The sequence below is a fragment of the Poecile atricapillus genome, chromosome 2, assembly GCF_030490865.1.
Source record: "Poecile atricapillus isolate bPoeAtr1 chromosome 2, bPoeAtr1.hap1, whole genome shotgun sequence".
Lineage (NCBI taxonomy): Eukaryota > Metazoa > Chordata > Aves > Passeriformes > Paridae > Poecile > Poecile atricapillus.
Window position 1 is genome coordinate 63,367,702 of NC_081250.1, and position 20,624 is coordinate 63,388,325.

The 20,624-nt window shown below is 42.6% G+C and overlaps 1 protein-coding gene across 8 annotated transcripts in view; it reads right to left on the reverse strand.

Moving 5' to 3' along the window:
• ATXN1 (ataxin 1) overlaps positions 1-20,624 on the reverse strand; it is a 362,359-nt gene that overhangs the window by 78,913 nt on the left and 262,822 nt on the right. For 6 of the 8 annotated variants that reach the window (XM_058831292.1, XM_058831293.1, XM_058831295.1 and 3 more), the window contains one exon: positions 5,707-5,830. The gene's annotated coding sequence lies outside the window, so the exon portion shown is untranslated. Of the gene's footprint in view, positions 1-5,706; positions 5,831-12,028; positions 12,048-19,403; positions 19,424-20,624 lie in introns of those variants that run through there. The other 2 variants (XM_058831299.1, XM_058831298.1) reach the window with 2 other exon arrangements.

The window sequence follows — 20,624 nt, forward strand, 5'->3', positions numbered from 1 at the left end:
AATTTATATTCTCTTCTTGCTGCTGCTGCCACAAACATTATCAGCTTTGAGAGAAGCATTGGCAGGTTATGAGATAATGTTAGGGTCATCATGGGCGCAGCAAACCAGCTCACCAGTGATGCTAACTATCACAGCAGCACAAGAAAGAGGCTGTGAAACACAAAGAGTGTAAGAAAAGCGGAAAGAAAATTCTCACAGGCGTGAGACACCTGTGTTTTGATCAGCTTCACCCCAGACACAACCTGCAAATAGTAGGGCAGCTTTCATGCCATGCTATAAACCTGTGAAGGCTGGGCTTGGTTCCCAATGCTTCTTCTTGGTTTCACTGGAAGTCTCTTGGACCAAGAAGAGTTGCCAGCAAGGATCAGAAATTTCTCCAGCTGGCACCACCAAGTTAAAGATAAGGAACCATAAACTACAGTGCTGAACTACAGGAGATGCTTTTTGTGGTCTCATGGACCACACTGGTATTGTGATCATTAACAAAGGCATTATTCACCTGCCTGCCTTGCTGCATTTACTCGCTCCAATGCACTGTGCACTAGGACTGCCTGGACTTCTCTAATGCCAAATCATGAAACAAAGCTGACAGCAAAAAGCTGGGGCAGCAGTTAAAGTGACTGCCAAAGAGAAATCTGTTTGCTCAGGCAAAAGCTGTTCTCAGTCCAAACATGGGAGTCATAATCTTACAGCCATTTGCTTGGAAGACAATGAAGGAGAGGCAGAACAGACTGGGAAACTACAGCTTGCCACAGTAGAGAAGAGAACAATCTTTGTGCCCAGATTTCTTTGCTCTGCAGGGTAAGTTTTACAAAGCTGACAACCGGTAGCAACATGTAGTGGCCTCAGGCGTCAAGCTTGCCTATCAAAGACTTGGACTTTAGCCCTGGAAAAATTACAGCTTCTCACTTCTCTGGAACCTATACCGGACAACAAGAAAGCAAGAGAGTAATGAATGACCTAACTAAAAATTATTTTAATACATGGATTGCATACTATAAGCCGTACACTTAGGAGTGCAGGGAGAACTGGGAGGAGATGTAGAGAAGGAAAATATCACATATTGATAGGAACACCATAGCCACAGATGACAAAAGACAACCAGCTGGGGTTGCTACAACAGCAAAGTCATCTACTGGAGTGGTAAGGGGCTGACACACTGAATGGAAAGTATGGGTCCAGCAGATAATCCCTGGAGACAAAAGAGGAAGTTCAGCAATTCAGGCTGGGAATGACAGTGGGGAAAAAGCACCTTAGGAAATCATTAGTTGAAGAGCTAGCCAGCAGGAATACGAAGAGAAAGTAAATCCAAGGAAGCTGCACAGATGTGAATAAAAAAGGTGTTTGGTCCTCTGGAGCACTGGTGGCTTACAGCTTCATCACTGCATCCTTCTGCAGCACTTGAAGCCACCCTGGCCACCTCTCTGCTGGGTGGCAGGTGCAAGCAGGCATGGCCCAGCTCTTACCTGCTGTCCCTAGGTGTCTGTACACTGATCATATGGGGAATCCCTCACCAACAAAACAGCTCAGCTGCTGCCAGCGGCCAAAGCCACTTTGGCATCCATGCAGTCTGAGGATGGCTGTGGCTTCAAGGCCAGGAGAAGGGGTAAGCTGACCTGATGCATGGAAACACCCACCACCACCCACTTTGCATCTGCACAGGCACACCTGCCCTGCAGGACTTCTGCAACATCCATTTTAATCCAGTGTTCAACAGCTAAAGTAAACTGCCAAACTGAAGGCCCAGAGTTATGGTCAGAGACTTTTTTGAAGCCCCACAAGAGACTCAAACTGTTTCAGCTTCCTCTCCCCAACGACAGCCTTGAGCTGTTCTTGCCTGGCTGCCGGAAGCCTGTGACGTGAAATAAAAGCCAGGAAATACGACTTTCTGAATAAACATTTATTTGGTGAGAAATACTTCTGATTTTTTGGCAGAGAAACGGCAGAAACCTGAAGCCCTATGTATAGCATGCCTGCAGAGAGCACTTTCTATTTAAAGGGAAGCTGCAGCTGTCTGTAGCTCTTAATGAAGAATAATGCCTAGGAATAAATTACTGCTGTTTCTGAGAGACATTTCTCAAATTAAAGTGATTCTTCCCTTTTTCCCTCTCACTATAAATACCGAGTGGCATGTACTGGGCTGTTGTTTGGAAGAACGGACACATGCAGCTCTGCTCTTTTCTCAGCAGCCTGGTAATTTCCATAGAAATCCATGGAGTGATTTAGCATACGGATAATACCAAAGTGACACAAAAGCAGAGACATCCAGAATCATTAAGTCTGCGTGTGTCAAAGCTTCCCGTTGCTCTTCCAAGGTGCGTACAGCTCAGAACAGAAACCAGGCATCACTTCCAACCACACCACAAGCCCTGAGCTGAGGCTCCAGGCGTGGGAGATGGCCGCTCACAGAAAACTGTGAAAGGCTCGCTAACCTTCAATTTCCATCACTTGCACAAGCCTCCTCCCCGAGGGGCTGCTGCAGCAGCAGGATGGGCAGGCTGAGAAGGTGATGCTCTGGGGAGAGGGTGTGCCTGGGCTGCAGCCAGCATGGCCAGGCGGCTCAGGAAGCAGCACTGACATCAGCTCCAGGAGCTGTCGCTCCCAGACCCGTCGCAGTTCCACGTGCCAGGAAAAACAGCCGGCAGTCGGGGGGGAGTACATAGGAGATAGGACCCAGGGTAAAGGAAGCAAGGAGGGCCAAGGAACAGAAAAAGCAGGCAGCAGCTCAAAAATGGGACAGAACAGGGGCTAAACCATGCACAACCACGACCTGCCAAGACCCTCTCTGGAGTCAGCCCTTACAGCAGCAGGTTCCCACTGAGGGCAGGGCATAGAAAGCCTGTCTGGGCTAGAAGTGGGGATGTTTACTATCCTACCATCTGCAGTTTGCCCAAAATAACAGTTATAGATATGAGATTAACTAAACACGTTTCTGTTATTGACACATACTGGATTTAGAGATTTATTTTCCATTTCCCACAAACTGTGCCAGAGGTTTTTGCCTAAGCACAGAAAAAAAAAATTATGTGAAGAAATGCCTGTGAGTGAGGAACATTAAACGTTTATTCATTGCTCCTGTTAGAATGTGTTCGTGCTTGTGTGGCTAGCACTCCAAAAAAGCTGTGGCATATGTTTCCAGAAAGGGAAAAAAAACACCTCAGGATACCTACATCCTACCAGAAAATTACAAAACCCTATGCTGGAATACACAAGGTACTCTCTGGCAAGAGCAAAGGAGTCTTGTCTTGCTTCATTTTTACCCTTACTAAAATAAACGTTCCTCCTTAAGGAACCCTCCTGACATCTCTTTTTCTCTCCCCAGAAGTGGAATATGGACTTGATTTGCACAAGCACTGCTATTCCAGAAATGTGTTGCACCCAAATGAAGAGAGCAGGAAAAGGGAAGCGAGAAATTTGTACTGTTTAGTAAACAGGCAGTTTCTAGGTGGATACAAGACACTGGTCCCAATTTACTGCACTCCTCCCCCCTCACACCCCCCTTCCTCTGAAATTTGCCTGGGTGGCAGAAGGAGGCAGCAGAAGGGAAAGAGAACAGCTACCACTTGCAGTGGGAAAGGTTTGATAATTTTCCTCACATCTTAACATGATAATACCCTGCAAACAGGGAAGAGAGAGCAGTATTTTTCAGTAACATCACTGTATGCCAGTATTTCCTTTCAGGAGAAACACTGTACCTCCTCACCTCTGGTATTCTTGTCTCCCTGAGAGGTTAAAGGAAAGAGGAGAGGAGGAGCCTAGCTGACTGCCTCCTTCTTGCAGCACTGTCCTCCAAGCAGAAGCCAGGTGACGAAATACACTCTCAAGGAACTGCTAAAAAGCTCTCCATCACCTAGAAATGATTCCTCAAAAGGAACCAGTCCTGGATGCCACGGTAAGAGCAATTCTCAAGAACACTTTTCCCCATCCATACCTGGTGAGAAGAGTGCTGTTTTTCCTGCACAAACCCAGGCCTTCTGGGTGTAATCAGGGTTTTGGCAGCACAATCGCAGAACATCACACTGTGCTTTAAGTGGGCTGATTTTAAACTGTTTGGGACAGGGCAGAATGTAATGATCACACTGAAGGCATCTTCAACAGATATTCCATCCCCTCTAATGGCTTCTGATTGCCTCTTTCAGTTTATCTGGCTGATCTGGCATGCCACATACCTTACAGGACCCAGGGAATGCTCTTCTTCACCTGAGGTGGTGCTGCTGTTGCTGTCAGTGGAGGTGATTGGAACATCTTGAACAAACATCTCCTGTTATCCCAACAGCTCTACATGCTAGGATGGTTTATCACTATTATTATTATTATTATTATTATTATTATTATTATTATTATTATTATTATTATTATTAGCTGTCCTCTCCTTTTCTAGGATGTAAAGTAAGCTCTTGTGGTTTTAAAGAAACCTTTTGAAGTGTGAGAATATGCTGATATGGCCACATCTGCTTGGATACACAGACAGGGAGAAGATCCCCATCTCAGAGGCCCCTTATTCATCTTCATGAGCTACTAACTTGGCAGCTTAATGGTAACTAGTAAGTAACAATTCCAAATGTTGGCTTTGTTAACTATATATTTCACTGTAGATCAAAGTGGGTGGGAAAGGCAAGAGATGATAAAAAATTTTCAGTGACTTCTCTAATATTTATTTTGCAACTGGGTCTTGGGAAAGCAGCACCACTTAAACTCTGTCTTAATCTGCTTCCCAAAGCCTGAACCCAAAGGGAAAAGCAGAGCAAAGGAGGGCATCCAACTCTGAGGAAGCTAGAAGGCATGCCAGAAAATACATTTACTACATTAATGGAAAGTGCACAAAATAGTTTGCTCAAACTGGGAGAATCTGCAGCTTGTTTTATCACTACTAACATCTTGAAGGACCACTGCATACTTTGGGCATAAGAATTAAATACTAACTTGCCTAACTTGGAAATTTCCATGGTTCTTTCTAAAGGTAAAAATAAGGATTATTCCAAAACCTGCCAGGCAGAGAATGCTTGTTTTCCTCTTTTTGTGAGAATGTTTACATTTGATCTGCATGTTTGCCCATTTCAACCCAGAAAAGCAGTGGGCTTCATAAGAAAAACAATCCCTCATGGGAACATTTTCTTTAATTAATACCACAGCTGAATCAAGGTCTCAGTTGAATGACGGTGTTTCCTTCAGAAAGGTGTGCTACTCCAATTCCCATGAACACAAACCCCTGAGAGGAGCATTTGTATTGGAAATACTCAAACTAATATAGCAAACTGACCAACAGGAGTTTGGAATACCAGGCAGAAATAACTACACGTGCATTTCTCTAATTTGAAAGTAGTCAAATAATTTCAACCATTGTACAAGTGTGCATAAAACTCCTAAATGTGACCTGTAGATTCATGAACTGTTATCCATAATATTTTTCTTTTTTGTTAGGCTACACAGTCACATGGCCTTCCAATGCAGGCTCATATATTTAACTAAAAAACAATAGCAGTATGACAAATAACTGCAGTAGTCCAAGGAAAAGAAACCCACCATCTTTCCTTAGATAACACTAGTCTTCCCTTAAACCCATTAAAAGAAAAAATACAAAGAGGGAGAGAAATTCAAGTCTTTGGTGCTCAATGGAAGCACAGGGAAGAGACCAAACACTACATGGCAGATACTACCTCCCAAAAGACACAATTGTAAGTATTGTTATCACTGCTATGAACTCACAACATTCACTATGTTCTTCTTCAGGGAATTCTGGATTATCCTTTAGCATGAAGATTTTTCAGAAGCTGCTGGATTGTTCACAGGTCCTCACTGGCTTTCCTCTTTCAAATAAAGTAAGGTAGAGCTGTAAAACAAAAGCAAAACCAAGTAAGAAAGGAAAGCAAGGAACAAAAAGTGGAAAATCCATAGAGCTGTTTAACAAATGAATAATTGACTCCTACATCTCCTGGAAGCAAATGAATTTTTTAATGAGCTCCCAAGATGGAAATTCCAGTACAGAGTGAGTGTATGACAAGCACTGATCTAGGATAGGAACAGTCATTTGCCCTATACATATTATTACAAAAAATTAAAACCCGGTTCAGAATTGCTGAAACAGATAGATAATTAAAATAATTCTTAGAAACTTCTGTTGCTGTATCTAGAGAAAGAAAAAACTATTTTAAGTTGTTGTTTAGAAAAGTATCTGCAAACAAAGTCCACAATGTGCAGAGAGATCCACAAAGGAAAGATTTTTGTTCTCAATTAAATCCTCTGAGGGAATGCAAACACCTATCTATTTTCATGGTTATCTGCAGTATTATAACAGAGAAGTACTGAACCAAAAATACACACACAGATTCTTGCTGTTCCTCAATAGGAAGTATTTTTCATATTCAAGATTCTTAATATTGTGTGGTTCTTTATTTGCTTTTTTGACAAAATTTCATTGCGCACCAACTCTTAATTTATTTTTTTTTACCTACTACACAAGTTATCAGACTATCCTCAACCTTTTTATTGGGCTACGAAGAAACTGCTGGGTTTCATTTTTATGTGAACCCCACACAGAATACTTAAAATAGAGTGTGTATTTCCACAGGCCACAAATTGAACATTTTTTCCTTGAGCCAGGTTCACATGATCTACTTGTGCTTCTTAAATTCTTAGTTTCACTTTGTGCCACCAACATTTCCTACCTCCTTAATGTAAGGCTTCTCAAACATTTCACATGTCACTTGAGGATTTGCGCACATGGATCCCGTCCTACCAGCCTTATGGTGGAATCCATGTCCTCGAACCAAAAACAAGAGGAGGACAAAACTCTACACCTTAGACGGTGCAAACTCTCTTCGCTTGTTGGAGGAAACAAGGCAATCTAGAAAATGATTCATTTGACCTATCAAGCATCTGGTTTAGGACAGAATGATTCACTCTCTAGAAAGGTCTGGTTCTCTCCATAAAGTGAGTCTAGACACTGAGCTCAGATTAGATGGCTACATATGAATGCAGATGAATCTCACATTACTGAAGGCGGGAAACAAGTCAGACAGATGGACAAGTGCAGTTCGTGGGTGAAGAGCAGAGAGAAGACAATGCAAGGATAAAAAAAAAGTTGCTATTCAAAAGAATTTTACACCTATGACTGTTTTAGTTGAACACAAAAAACAACAACAAAACCTTTCAAAGCAGTATCTGCCCAGCTGATCCAGTTTTGGTGTAAGACTACTCCTGGATTTACTGGCTAAGGCTAAACCGTCATGGAGCAGTGTCTGTAAATCTGTATACAGCTGGCTGGGACTCAGGCGGGCACCTGGCAATGATGACAACAGTGACCACTACTGTCAAGGCACATGTGTCTTCGTGGTCTCCCTCATGGAAAGTAACAATGCAAGATACCTGTTTCAAAAATCTTCCCCTTTTAAGACAGTGGTTTCTTAGGAGCTACAACTCCTGTGTGACAGTCACCGCTACCCTGACACCCAGGCCCTGGCTTCACTTCCAAGACTTTGGTCAACAGCTTCTCTCCTCTACTGAACTGGGACTCTTATCTGACAGAGAAACACACCATCAGGCATGGTCTCACAAGATTTTTAACTTTAGAAAGCAGACCAAAGAGAGAAAAATAACTCAGACCTATTTTAAAAAAAGCCCTTGAAACCTTGCTTAAAACCAATCCAATTTATTTTCAAGCCATTTATTTTTTTCTTTACATTATGAGAATCTCACAATTAAAAAAACTGTCACAGCTCAAAATACTCAAACCATTTTGCTTCTAAGTGTTAAAATGAAAGATTTCATCATTAGCAAATTACTTACGTTTTTTTCCCCCCCCAATCATTTGGCAACCCTAAAAGTTAAAATTTTTATTTCTCATCTCTTGTCATTCAGCATTCAGGGGAACCTTTAAATGGAGTCCAAATGACTATGAGAAAATATTTAACATTTCCAACAAAAATAGATGGTTTCCAATTATTTTTAGTAAGAGCAGGGAAGTCTACTCCTTGCAAACTCCTGCTTGGATAGACCCCTGTGAGCCTCCCTGGAGAGTCAGCTGTGCATAACCTCGGGCTGACACCCACCACACTCAGTGACTAACTCCTTCCAGTAACTTCAACAAGTGGGATTAGGGTTTTGATTCTGTTCAAGTTAGCAAGGCTCCGACTGCCCAAACCAGGGCTTTGATCACTGAATCAAGAGTGAGGCTGCTTGCTAGCTATGCAGTGATCTTGACGTCAGCCTGGAATGTGTCTTGCAGACTCCAGAGCAAGGGACACAGAACAGAGCACAAGCAGCACCTGTGCAGTGGTGGTAGATACCTTCTCCACGCGCTCACATTTCACAGGAAAGATGACACAAAGCAAGGTAGCTTACACCTCAGGCAAAAAAAAGGGGCAAGAGACCTTGTATTCACCTCTGGGTGCCTTTGTACCATGCACACAGCCAGTTATTATGGAGCAGATGATAAATTCACAAGCTAGTTTAATTTGCTACAACTTGCTCACTTGACCTTACCCATAGGCACTTCACTCAGTGAGGGCCAAGGCATGTCTGCCTGCAAATGTTCCCAGGTACTTTTATGCTTAAGATTTAAAGATAGCACAGCACAAAATTCAGGATACATGGAGAGATACTGCCTCTTGAAGCACAACCCTCACCTGAAGAGCCGAGCACTCAGTCCCTAATTGGGACAATCTTTTTGTTATGCAGTTCTCATGGGCTCTGATGACATGCTCTTCATGGGACATGTAAAACATAACTTGGAGGGACCAGCAGAGAAAGCTGGTTCACAGTACAGTTAGGTCTTAACCAGACTTTGTGACTGAAGTTTCAATGTGATCAACAAATCATTATCACATACACGGTTACCGATCACATCTCTGCTATAAATGGGAAGCGTTACCAAGGAAGCTGTTTTGCATGGTCTCACAGCATTATGGTTTCTCAAATATCACAGCATAGCCCTGTCTTTGAGAGCTAAAAAGGACATTGTGCTGACAGATTAGAAGTGTAATTGAGACATGAACAGATCTCAAATCAAAGAACATGGAAGTACTTCTCGGGAGTATTTTGAGACTAAAATTAGACCCCAGGGCAATCAGCAAATAAGGACTGTAGTACAAGCAAGCAACTGCAAATTGGCAAAACCTGAAAACCAGAAGTTGGCTACGTGCAATATCCTGTATTTATTCCAAGAAAAGGTCATGCTCTCCCATCTTGCTTTGAAGATCAGGCAGTGAGAGATTACCATTTTACTAGTCCTTTCCTGCAGGTTTTTAATTGTCATCCTTTGCTCTCTTGCATGACATAATTTGGTTTCCCTAATTCACAAATCAGCATAAGCTAATAAAACTGTTTAAGAGATGGCAGCATTGTGCCCAAGTTGTTTCGTTGTTCACTATTATCCCTCAACTAATCCTTCAACTCAAATAAAACCATAATTCATTTCCTGCTTTATTCTCCCTCTACATGAAATAGTTTTAGACAGGTTCAATCCTGTCTCACCACAAATGGGAAGGGTGAGGTTTTATCTTCTTGGAGTGTGCATGATTTCAATTACCTAATGTGTGTATCATCTATTCTGTCAGGAAAAAAACTTCTAAATTATTTTCAACAGGTTTAGCTGACTTTACACAATAAAAGATTCTAATGGAAATTAAAAATAAAAAATAATGAAGAAAAAACCCAAAACCCACAAACCAACCAAGAATTTACTATCTTTTAGATTTCAAGTTAATAAAAGCCTCTCTACACCAGCCATACCAAACTTTGCCCATCTGAAAATCCTCTGACATTTTGTCTAGCAAAGGCTCCTGCTGATGCTCTGCTAGTGTAAAAAATACTTAAGTTCCAATTATGCCTAATTTAATGTTTTGGTGAAGCAGTATCGCCTTAGGACAAAAGAAGTTCTGTTTGCATAAAACAGGCAGGCATCACTCTGATTTCTGTTTAGCATCCATTCCTCATCTGAAGCTTGATCCTCCACAGCTTTGTCATGTAAACAAACATTTCCCATGGTTTTGCATGTGGTCAACACAAGGTGTTACAGCCACTTTGTGCAGGGTGAGTAACTATCTGGGTGCATGGGAAGAGTAAATCAAGTTGTTAGCACTTTGCATATATCCTGCAAGTGCTAAACCAGAAAAACAGCATGGAGATCATGGGGCTCAAACAAGGAAGCAATCCATCCTTCCCCATGATTTGTAGCAGAAGGAAGAACATCAATGTTGCCTTCCCCATCTCTGTGAACACGGGACATCCCAGCCCAGACATCTTTCCTGTGTGAAAAGCATCTCTAACATGAGTGCCTACTCAGAGAGAAAATGCAGGACAGGAACATCTATCTGCAAGCAGTACAGAGGTGGGAGCAGCACCTGGGGCTGAAAGGGCAAGGCTGCAGCTCACACCCTCCAGTGCAGGAGCCACTACTGCAGATGGCCACTGACTCTGCACAGCTAACGTTAGCTGTGAGTCATCTAGAAATTGGTGTCCCGAGACTTAATCTAAAGACCATTATTCATCATTGCTTCACCCACAGCAGGTATTTTTCACGACTTAAGGCTCAGGTAATCCACCACTTATTTTAGCATCAGCCTGTGCAAACAGACTGAGAGTTTTCAGCTGTACTCACTGGACTCATCTGCCCTTCTAAACCTCTTCTGGAAACCATGGAAGCAACTTTGCTCCCAGAGCCATCTCCACTGCTCTTGTAACCTATTCCCTAATCTCAACACCTTTGTACAATTGACTGGAAAACAGATGAAGGTTCATCACCGCAGTTGTACTTAGGAAAAAATGCAGAACAGCTCAAACTCACACTCTGGATTTACATGATGCCTAGTAACAGTACAAACACAAATCTAACTAGGACCTCAGAGACATCACTTTTACACAAATAAATGCAATTACAATCATACTCCTTATTTGTACTTCATTAATACCCAGCTTTTCCCAAAAGACTTGAAGTTAGACTGTGCTTAGGCTTGTGCTTCTCTTAGTGGGCTTAGTTTTGAAGTTCCATGTGATTTTCCTCCAGAAAGGGAGTGCAACGTAAGGTACAAAAATAGCAGGTCAGGAGGTGGGCTGTGAGTGCAACACACAATGCCAACAGGTGAAAACTAAGAGGAGCTTGTTCAGGTTGTTTTGTCTAAGCAGCAACAGTGCAGACCCATAAGAGGAAAAATACCTCACAAATACTTCCTATCAGATGTCAATGACATACTTCTTGATAAGAATCCATCACCTTATTCACATCAGCACTCCCTATTTGCCACTTTTTCATGGCTATCAAAGCAGGAATACTGGTAGGTGGGGGGGAAAATTTCAACACAGATCTACATTTCTCTTAGGATGCCAACTTTCTTCATTCTCATACAGAGGTTTAAAGTAAAAACATCTCTATTGCCTGTGTGTTTGTAACACACTCATTCCTACAGATCTTCTGAGCAGAAGAGATTGAGAAAAGAATGCAAATGGTCCATAATAATTCAGGCTGAGAGCCAGTAATGTTGAACAGATATAAGCAATAAAAATAACCACTCTGGATGCTTCTGTTACGTGACACAAATATTTCTCTTTCTCTTTTATGGAAGCTATTATGCAAAAAATGCAGCTCAGCCCTGAGTGGAGACAATGAGCCTCCTGCATATTTGAAGAACTGCAGCACCCTATTAACTTGCAACAGATGAGAGGAATCTCAAGGGCCTTCATAACAGATACTGACACCTCTCATACGATGGCCACAGCTCTCGTGCAAAGATGGTGTTGAAGGGGGAATCCAAATGATATGAGCTGCAAACAGCAGCAGCACAAAAAAGCATGGGCTGAGATTCTGTTTAATTGCAGTATTTTAAGTAGCCAGAGACAAAAACCTCCTGAAGAAGATTGTTAATGCTACAACCCAGACAACCAGAGAAGAGGCTTGATCTCTGGTGGCAGCAATAATTCCAGGAGATGTCCATGGGACCAACTCCCTGGTGCCAGTAAGATTTGAGTCTCGGCCATGGCCTTTGCCTTGCTGGGTTCAGCCACAGGTGCCCAGAGCTATTCATCTGCTACTTACACAGAGTTTTCAGGGAGCAGCTTCCCCATCTCCTCTACCTGTGCAGCATACAGGGTTGAGGAGGACCAGACTTACACCAGCTGCCAGGCTGGGGGGACACACACGGGCACAAACAATGCCACCACGTGAGCTTCGTTTCCTTAGGAAGTCAGCCCAGAACGCACCCTTAACCTTCTCCCCGCTTCCAGTGCCGCCACGTCTTCTGCACTGCTGATGCAACGTGATACAGAGCTGGAAAACAAAGGCACTATTGACTAACTTTTTTGCAGGATTAAGATGACTATGCTGGCTTACAACAAAGATTTCAATGATTTCAACACTGAGCGCTAAGTAACAGGAACACGACTTGGCAGTAATTCCAGAGATTACCTGTTGAAACATTAATGACAAACATCTTTTGATGTGGCCTGCTTTATGTGGTGCAAAAGGCAGTGCTGTAATTATGCATTTCCTTTCTATGAATCTAGTATTTAGCAGTAAAGCATTACTGGGGCGTGAGGGGGGGTCTGCACACGTGTATGTTTGTGCACATGTGTGTGTGTGTGACAGGAAATACTCCACAGCTGAGCCTGCAATTTACCAGGGTGGCTGCACGTAGTAAATCTGCAACAGTGGAGCTCAGCCTGTTCATTCATCCTGCACCAAGCAGAGGGCTAAAACAATTGCCACGCTTAAGACAAATGTCAGTGTGAGTCATACCAGCCGGAGCGCAAACATGTTTGCTGTCGGGTGAGTCAGAATATCACATCCTGAATTCACAAATCTTCCTATAAATAATAATTTCTGAAATTGTTGCATTTCTTTAATACAATGCAATTTTAAGTATGATGCCAAATCCATAAAGGTTTTCCTGACTACAAAGAATTTTTTTTTTCTCCTAATCCCTTTTGTTTCTTATTGCGTGTATCTACCTAGAGTAGTAGGTTGTCTGCGGTACCTGAAGTGGTAAACACATTGATTCACACTTCAGGAAAATGCAAGCGTGGCTCAAAATATGTCCAAATGAGAGACAGCCTCATCTCCCTAAAAAAAACCCAAAAAACTAAATACATGCAGTAGGACCTTTCACTTACTGGATATGCTTTCTACATCTTCTCTGATGCTGTAATTCTGACGAGCTTTAACATGTTCAGCATTCAGAGAAAAAGAACAAAGCAGCTGAGAAAAGGGGTGAGAAATGCTGGAGAAGTGGTCAGAGAGGCCAGGGCAGCATGGTGCATGTGAGCAAGGAGAGACTGTGCCTGCACTGTGCTCCACAGAGTGTGCACTCACAGCCAAAGCACCATCCCTGCTTCAGGGAGTGCTCAGCCCTAATGCAGCATGCAGAAATCATTCCTCCCCACGAATACGAACATACCTGGTAACAAAATTAATGCATTGTAATAATTGGCAATGATTATCCTTGACTGCCTCTAATTCAGGAAAGTATCTGAATCAGAAGTTATGCAAGTGCCTTTTGAAATAGGGCTGAACTCCAGGATATGACCAAATTTATGCAGGAGAGTCCTGATAAAGATACGTGTCATGTCTGTGAGCAAGGAGCGAAACAGTGTTTTGGGTAAGGTTGTTGGGGGGATGTTTCTAACTTGATTTTCAGTTGGGAGTTTATTCTCATCTTACATGAAAGGGAATTCATACACATACAAATCTCCTTACATCAAATCAAGACAGTCTTGCTTTCTTCTAATTGTTTTGTAGAATAACCACTCAGAAGTTCATTCCTGTTATCTTTCTCAAGCAAAATAAAAGGCCTTTTAGAAAAATTTTATTGCTAAAACAATTAAATCCTCCTGGGAATGACTTCGTTATGGAAATCAAGTGACAGTTTCTTTTATCTAGCCAAGCAGCAAGTCTGCATTTATAAAAGGCATTCTATGCACGAAGTACAGTGAGTAGGAGGACATGAAAATGCTATTTTTAAGATTTCAGCGTTCCTCCCATACAGATTTCCTGGAATAATAACAGCAACAACAATAATGATAATTAATAAAGCCAAAAAAGGAGTATCATCTTAGAGATGAGTGGCATATGAGAAAGCAAATTGTAGTTAAGGACTTGTAAGATTTAGGGACAAATGTACGGTTCTTTCAAATAAACTGGCATTGTGCCATGAATTTCACAGGGTTTGAGATTTGCTCCCTAAATTTCATACTGCAGTTTTTTTTCAAAAAAGGCAACAAATTAACATTATGTGCAACATATGCTGCATGTCTACCATTTGTTTTCTTGCAGCAATTGTTATTTTCAGAAACACCACTAAATGAGAAGTTAACTGTGGAGCTGATGCTATTACTGTGTTTGGGTAAGTGACCATGTCAGCTTTTGGAGCTGGGGAAGAAAGGGAAAAAAACCCTGAAAAAATCCAGGGCCAAACAATGTTTTCAAATCCAACAAGAATAAGGGTATGATGCAGACTTTGACCCAAAGCTTAAAAGAAGACACTTAAAAGAAGATCCATTTCTGCTTTGCTGACCTCTGGACCTGTCTCTCAGGACACTCACAGAGCAGAGATGTTGAATTAACAAATACAGGGAAAGTGCAGGTCAAATCCTTCCTCTCTGCCAGGAATACCTGTCTCCACCATGCTTGGAGTGCAGTTTTCCGAGGGCAGACATTAGCCCCCATTGCCAGAAGATTGTTACTCGATTGTGCTATTGTCTACCAGCGGTAATTAGAACAAGAGTCTGCATTTCATACCTAATAAAAATGAATGAAAGTGAGCAGGCAGTAACAAAATGCCCGAGGCACACCTGAAACCCGCTGGAGTGCTGGCACTTGAGGGTAACCCCACCAGTAGGAAGCCCCCATTTCCCATGAGATTGGAGCCAGGCAGGGAAGCCACACACGCTGTCTGTCCCTCTCTCTCTTCCACTCGGCAGCTCTACACAGACACACAGTGTCGTCTGGCACTGACTCATGTTTCAAACTCGGGAGAACCCCCCAACACAGGTGCCTGCACAACCCCTGCTCCCACACACCCTGCTCATGATGGTGCCATGAGGTACCAACCCTGTCCAAGTGATTTTCATCCACGTTTTTAATCCAGTGCAAACCCTTCAACAATAGCATGAAATGTGGAGGAACCAGCAGCCTTGGCATGCTACTGACCCAGTGAAAAATCTGCCACATAACCCATCAGGTATGTCTGTTCCTAAAAGATATTATTTAAGGACTATTCAGGGTATGTTTGGAGGCACTTCCACTCTCTCACTCACCTACAAGACAAATTTTCATGTCATTAACCTTTATTTGCCTTTTAAACAGTAAAATGTAAGTCTATTAAACCACAGAGTTCCAATTTGATATTTTGATCATCTCCATCTGCTTAATGGGAAATGTACAGTGACAAGACAGGAAAAAAAATAGGTATGACTGGAGTAAGTTAGTGATGATTTCCTTTTTTGTCCATTGCCTGCTGCCAAACATGCTTGCTGCTGGTCACTTGCCTCGCTCACTGCCAACAAGTGCTCAGCTGGGCATGTCACCAATATTTAACCCTCAATAAAATTAAATCATAATAATGCTTTGCACTCGTTTAGGGTTTTACATACCACAAACACTGTGGAAAAAAATTAACTGCACACTCTGTAATACCCCTGCAAGGTAAATTGAGTATTGTTATTTATACCTTATGCAAAAAAGAATTTCACTGGAGATGGGATAATTGACCTGCCCAAAGCTATGCAGCACAGGTGTTTCTGTTTCCTGGTTCTCTCTCTATGCCAACAAACCAGTTTCAGCCTTTTCTGAAACTCAGATTGAGTTCTGCCTTCATTTCTGCCTCTCTGCTGCTGAGGGAAAGCAGGGAGCAGGTTTCTGTACCCAGTGATATGAGTGATACATGGGTGCTGTCAGAATGGTTCCTAGCTGCATGGCCTGTGGTGGGACCAGAATCAACAGGACTGCAGCACTGCTGTTTCTACCTCCCTGTGGTAAGCAAGGATTAGCTGCAGAGAATTATTTGATATATATTTGGTCTATAATAATTTTAGTAATAATTTGGCAAAAGGAACATCAGAAGTCTTCTTCACAAAAGACTACCGAGTTTTAGGATCTCTGGATGTCTTCTACTACTGCAAGGAAGACAGTAGAGGACTCGGCAGCGTACCACACACTGCTCCTTGTCCCTCTCTCTTCCCCTCAACAGTAAAAAAGGGTATTAAACAAATAAAGGTTTCATCCCAGATAAATGACAGCAGGGCAGGAGCAGTGCCCACTGCCTGCTCCTGTGGGCTGCAGCTACTCCTGCTCACTGTCACATGGCAGAAAATGCCACACTGGGCTTGCCTTCAGCCAGCACTGGCATATTGGATGGACCTGAACTGTTTAACCACCACTCTGAGGTGAAAACCTTCATATGCCATGGGCTGGACAACAGATTCATGTAGTCAGAGATCCTGTTACAACACCAGCTGTTCCTCCTGCACCACGACCAACAGCCACAGTGTAGGTGAGACCCAACCACGGTTACTGCATTAGAAATTAGAAGGGTTTTACCTGTAAAAGATGTGTACACTTATGTGCAGTGACACAATTAAAGCAGAAACGTTAACTATAGCCCTGTGGATGCAATTATCCTAGTTCAAAAGAGGGCTTTTACTGGCAAAGCTCATCCCCGTTCACAGACCAAGCAAGCCCTACCTGTGATCAAAGCAGTTAAGACTGGAAAAGCACTTGAACACACTGATCAGCTCCTGAGCTAGGACAAGGCTTAAGCAGAGGGTTTTATCTCTCACAACCTCTCACTTTTAACCACGTTTGGTTGGGTCAGGGCCAAATTGGTGTAACCAGATCCTCAGCCCGAGCTGCAGGTTTTGACTGCCCTGAAACTAGCTCAAGCCAAAGCCTCTTTAGCTATCACACCTAAGAGAGCAGCCACCCCTGGAGATCAGCAGATGATAAAGTCCATAGTTTAAGTGGATTAGCTGTGCTGAACAACTCTGCTACATCCAGTTCCCCTGTTCAGTGCTTGAGCTTCAGTCAGTGATCTTTTATACAGCTGCTCCAGGAGGTTTTGCTGCAGAGGACAGAGCTGGGCTAAGGAGAAGCTTATGCTGTCCCCAGGCTATAGGACAAAGACAAGTTTGGAGGCTAGGCTCTTTGGGCACCTCAAGGAGCTCAGTAAGCCTGTAGGGTTCCTGGAAGATCACCCCCTCCCACACCCTCTCTGGCACCAGAGTTTAGGGTTGACTTCTCACTACATTGTGTGACTAGGACAGAAAATATAAGCCTAACACACCACACACCACCTTTCCAGGACTGCTTATGCAAAATCCTCAGCAGTGGCATGCACAGTAGAGCAGTGCATAAACTACCATAGTAACAGGATGCCCTCCTTATACCCCCTTATCTTCTATAATATATTGCAATATATATAATATAGAATATACCATCTTAGTCTGGGAGGAAGAGCCTCTGCCGTGTCTTAGCAGCTACAAACCTCTGTTCCTGTAAACCTCACAATTTTCCAGGTACACCAACCAAATCCTTCTCTCAGACATTCCTCCCAAAGGCAGCAGGCAGAAGTGCCGCTAACATAGCATAATCAGTGAGAAGTTGTAACAGTGTGGGGGAATGTGGCAATTCATGGAAAATGTCTTTAACCAAAAGGCAATTAGCAGTGAGTCTAAATGCAGTAGCAGAAGGGAGTGGTTTCCTAACAAAACAAGCCTTGTTTAAAAAAAAAAAAAAAAAAAAAAAAAAAAAAGTGAAAATAAAAAGAAAATACAAAAAACCCCAAACTACCCTAAAACTTGCTTTCCTGAAAAAAGCAGCATTCTCAGGACATTGAAAGCATGTGGAAAAAATACCTCTCTGAAGCTTTCTGTAAAGATTATTCTTTACAGACACATTTGGCAGCCCTTTCTGCTCTGTCTCCTAATGCTATTGAGTATAACTATGTTAAGTCAATAAGCAAAGCCACTCAAAGAGTTTTTTTTTCAGGTTTTCTAGGCCAAGAGAGGAAGCAGTGCAATAGGAAAGTTTTCAGAAGTGGGAGTTGTGCCTGCCTTGCTTCTAATTGTAGTGAAACTGTCAACCTCTGCGTTGTGTTTCAAGACTTTACACTTCAAAATCATTCCCTCTGTGCTTTGAATTGCTATACTTTTAAGCTAACTACTTCTAAAAGTGCTGTTTAAGAAATGACATCTTCAACCACATTTAACGTTGTGAATAAATCTAAATTTTAAAAGTCTCATTGGGTCCCTGTGAAAGTGTAGATTTTTTTATTGTACTTGACAGCCAATCTCTTGGAAAGTATCTGTGCAGAAATTTAGTTTAAATTACTTCATATCAAGACATTTAAGAGAAAATGGGGGGTTGCTATAAGTTTAAAATAATTATGCTCTTTTCACCTTAGATAAAAAAATCACCAACATTCAAGCAGCAAACAGCATCAAAACCAATTAGTAAACTTACAGCCTACCTCTGTGCAGGCATGTATTAATTGTATTTCAGAATGACCTCCAAACACACGTGGCTAAAACAACTGAATAAGGCTGACTTGCCTTCTCCCTTGTAAACCACCAAAAGTGGAAGTAGGTTCAGGAGCTATGTTGAGAATTACAGACACTAACTGCCTGTGGAAGGATATTCTCTGCCTCTGATCACTAAACTTTGGGAATCACCCCTTCAATGCCAGAATGGTAAAATCGTAGACAAGCCAATGTGCTAAATTTCCCTTCAGTGTCCAAACCCAATCTTGTAAGGAGATAGATACCTGACAAACTGCAGGGAGCTGAGGGAGCCTTGCACTTTCCCAGTGCTCCTGCACACATTTGAATAGCCAGGTAATTAGGAGGCCATGCTCCTTTCATGCTGTCATGAAACACAGAATATTTATGTTGCTTCAGCTTCAATGATTCTAAAATACGGAAGATCATTTCAGTAGAGTAAAAGGAGAATCAGTAATGCTCAGACATATTTACAGTCTGTTGCTCAGTGTGGTAAAATTTATTCAGAGTAAAGGTTTGCTGCTAAATTCTTGGGGAGACAGAGAACAGGCAAGTAAGCAGCTCAGAATGGCAGGCTCAGAGTCAGCTCAGTCAGGAGGAGCTATTTTCTACCTAGTGTGACAGTGCCCTGCAAAAGGAGGCCCCAAGAATGATCCCTGTTCCCAAGTAATACTTTCACCAAGCAGAAAATTACACTGTACCTTGTGGGGCTGAACAACTTTGAAGTATTATCTCGAGGTCTGCCAAAGCTGTTCCAGATGCCAGGTTTCAATTTAAGCCCATCTATTTTTCATATCCTTTTCCCAGACAGCCATCTCCCCAGTTTAAAGGAGGACAGCACACTACTTAACCCTGAGAAAAAAGCTCCTAACATTGCTTGGGAATGACTCCACTCCATAGCATTTGGAAATCACACTACTCACCTTGCAACTAAGTCCCACCCCGCTTTGCTCACCACATGGTGGATGCTTGGCTGGGCCAAGCTGAGGTGCTACAAACAAGCTCCTGCATCGGGTCTGGTTATTTCTGGGAAGGAGGGGTATGTGGCCTTCCATCTGCACTCTGCTCATCATCATTTCTTCGATGCATGGATATGATTCCTCCTCACCTGTCCCAAACTAAGAAGAAACACCAAAACCCTTTACCAGACAGGAGCAATGATGGCAAAAAGCCTTCTACTCCAAACTCCAGCACCAGCTCAGGCAAGAAGTGAGGACACACAGCCGTGTCACAAGGGAAACAGCTGCGCTATTGCAAACAACAGCAGACTTAACCAGAAAGTTCCCAACCCAATACTTGTTTCCAAGTGGAAAGGCTGCCCTCCACTTACCATGCAGACTCCAGCATGGCTGGATCGCCTTCTCAAATATGCCTTGTCTGTCACAGCAGTCCAGCAAACATTGCCACCTAATCATTCCCATAGTACAGAAATCCCTTTCTGGCTTGGCACAAGGTGAGTACAAAGTTTTTGCTAATCTTGCATTTATAGTAATTTCCCCTCCCTGTCACATCGTGTGAATCATCCCTGTTTCCAAGCATCAAAGAGTTAATGGAAGAAAGAACCACCCTACCATGTGCTTTACTCAAGGATAAGTGCACTGGCCAGCTACCAAAGCTGTTACAGACTGCACCAAGCTCCTGATTTTTTTTCTCTCAACTGCAATAATGTAAGGATTGAATGTGGACATAAATGTAAACCTAGACCACATCTGCTGATAAAGCAAAGTCTTTGTACTTGCACAACTGCCATTAACTGTACACAAAATACTTAAATTTCATGAATTCTTCTACATTCAAAAGCTGACCTGCCGTCTGCTCGAGGCAGCCAATGTGAGCTGCAGGCTCAGCAGAATTGCACATTAAAGACAGAAGAGAAACAGATTATAATATGAAATCAGACTGCTAGGAAAGTGAATAATTCGTGCAACCGTTAAACACTCAGAGTATTTTGGGCACACTTTACCACACCAGATTAAAACACAGCTCTGGTGGTTCTCTTCTGAAAGGCAGCATAACAGGCAACACGTTCGTGTTACTTGCCCCTTTCATCACAGGCACAAACAAAACCCGTGCCTCCAGGACCCTGTCATATTCCACTACCTAATTTTTCTTCTGAAGTAATTGAAGGTGCTCTGCTATTTGAA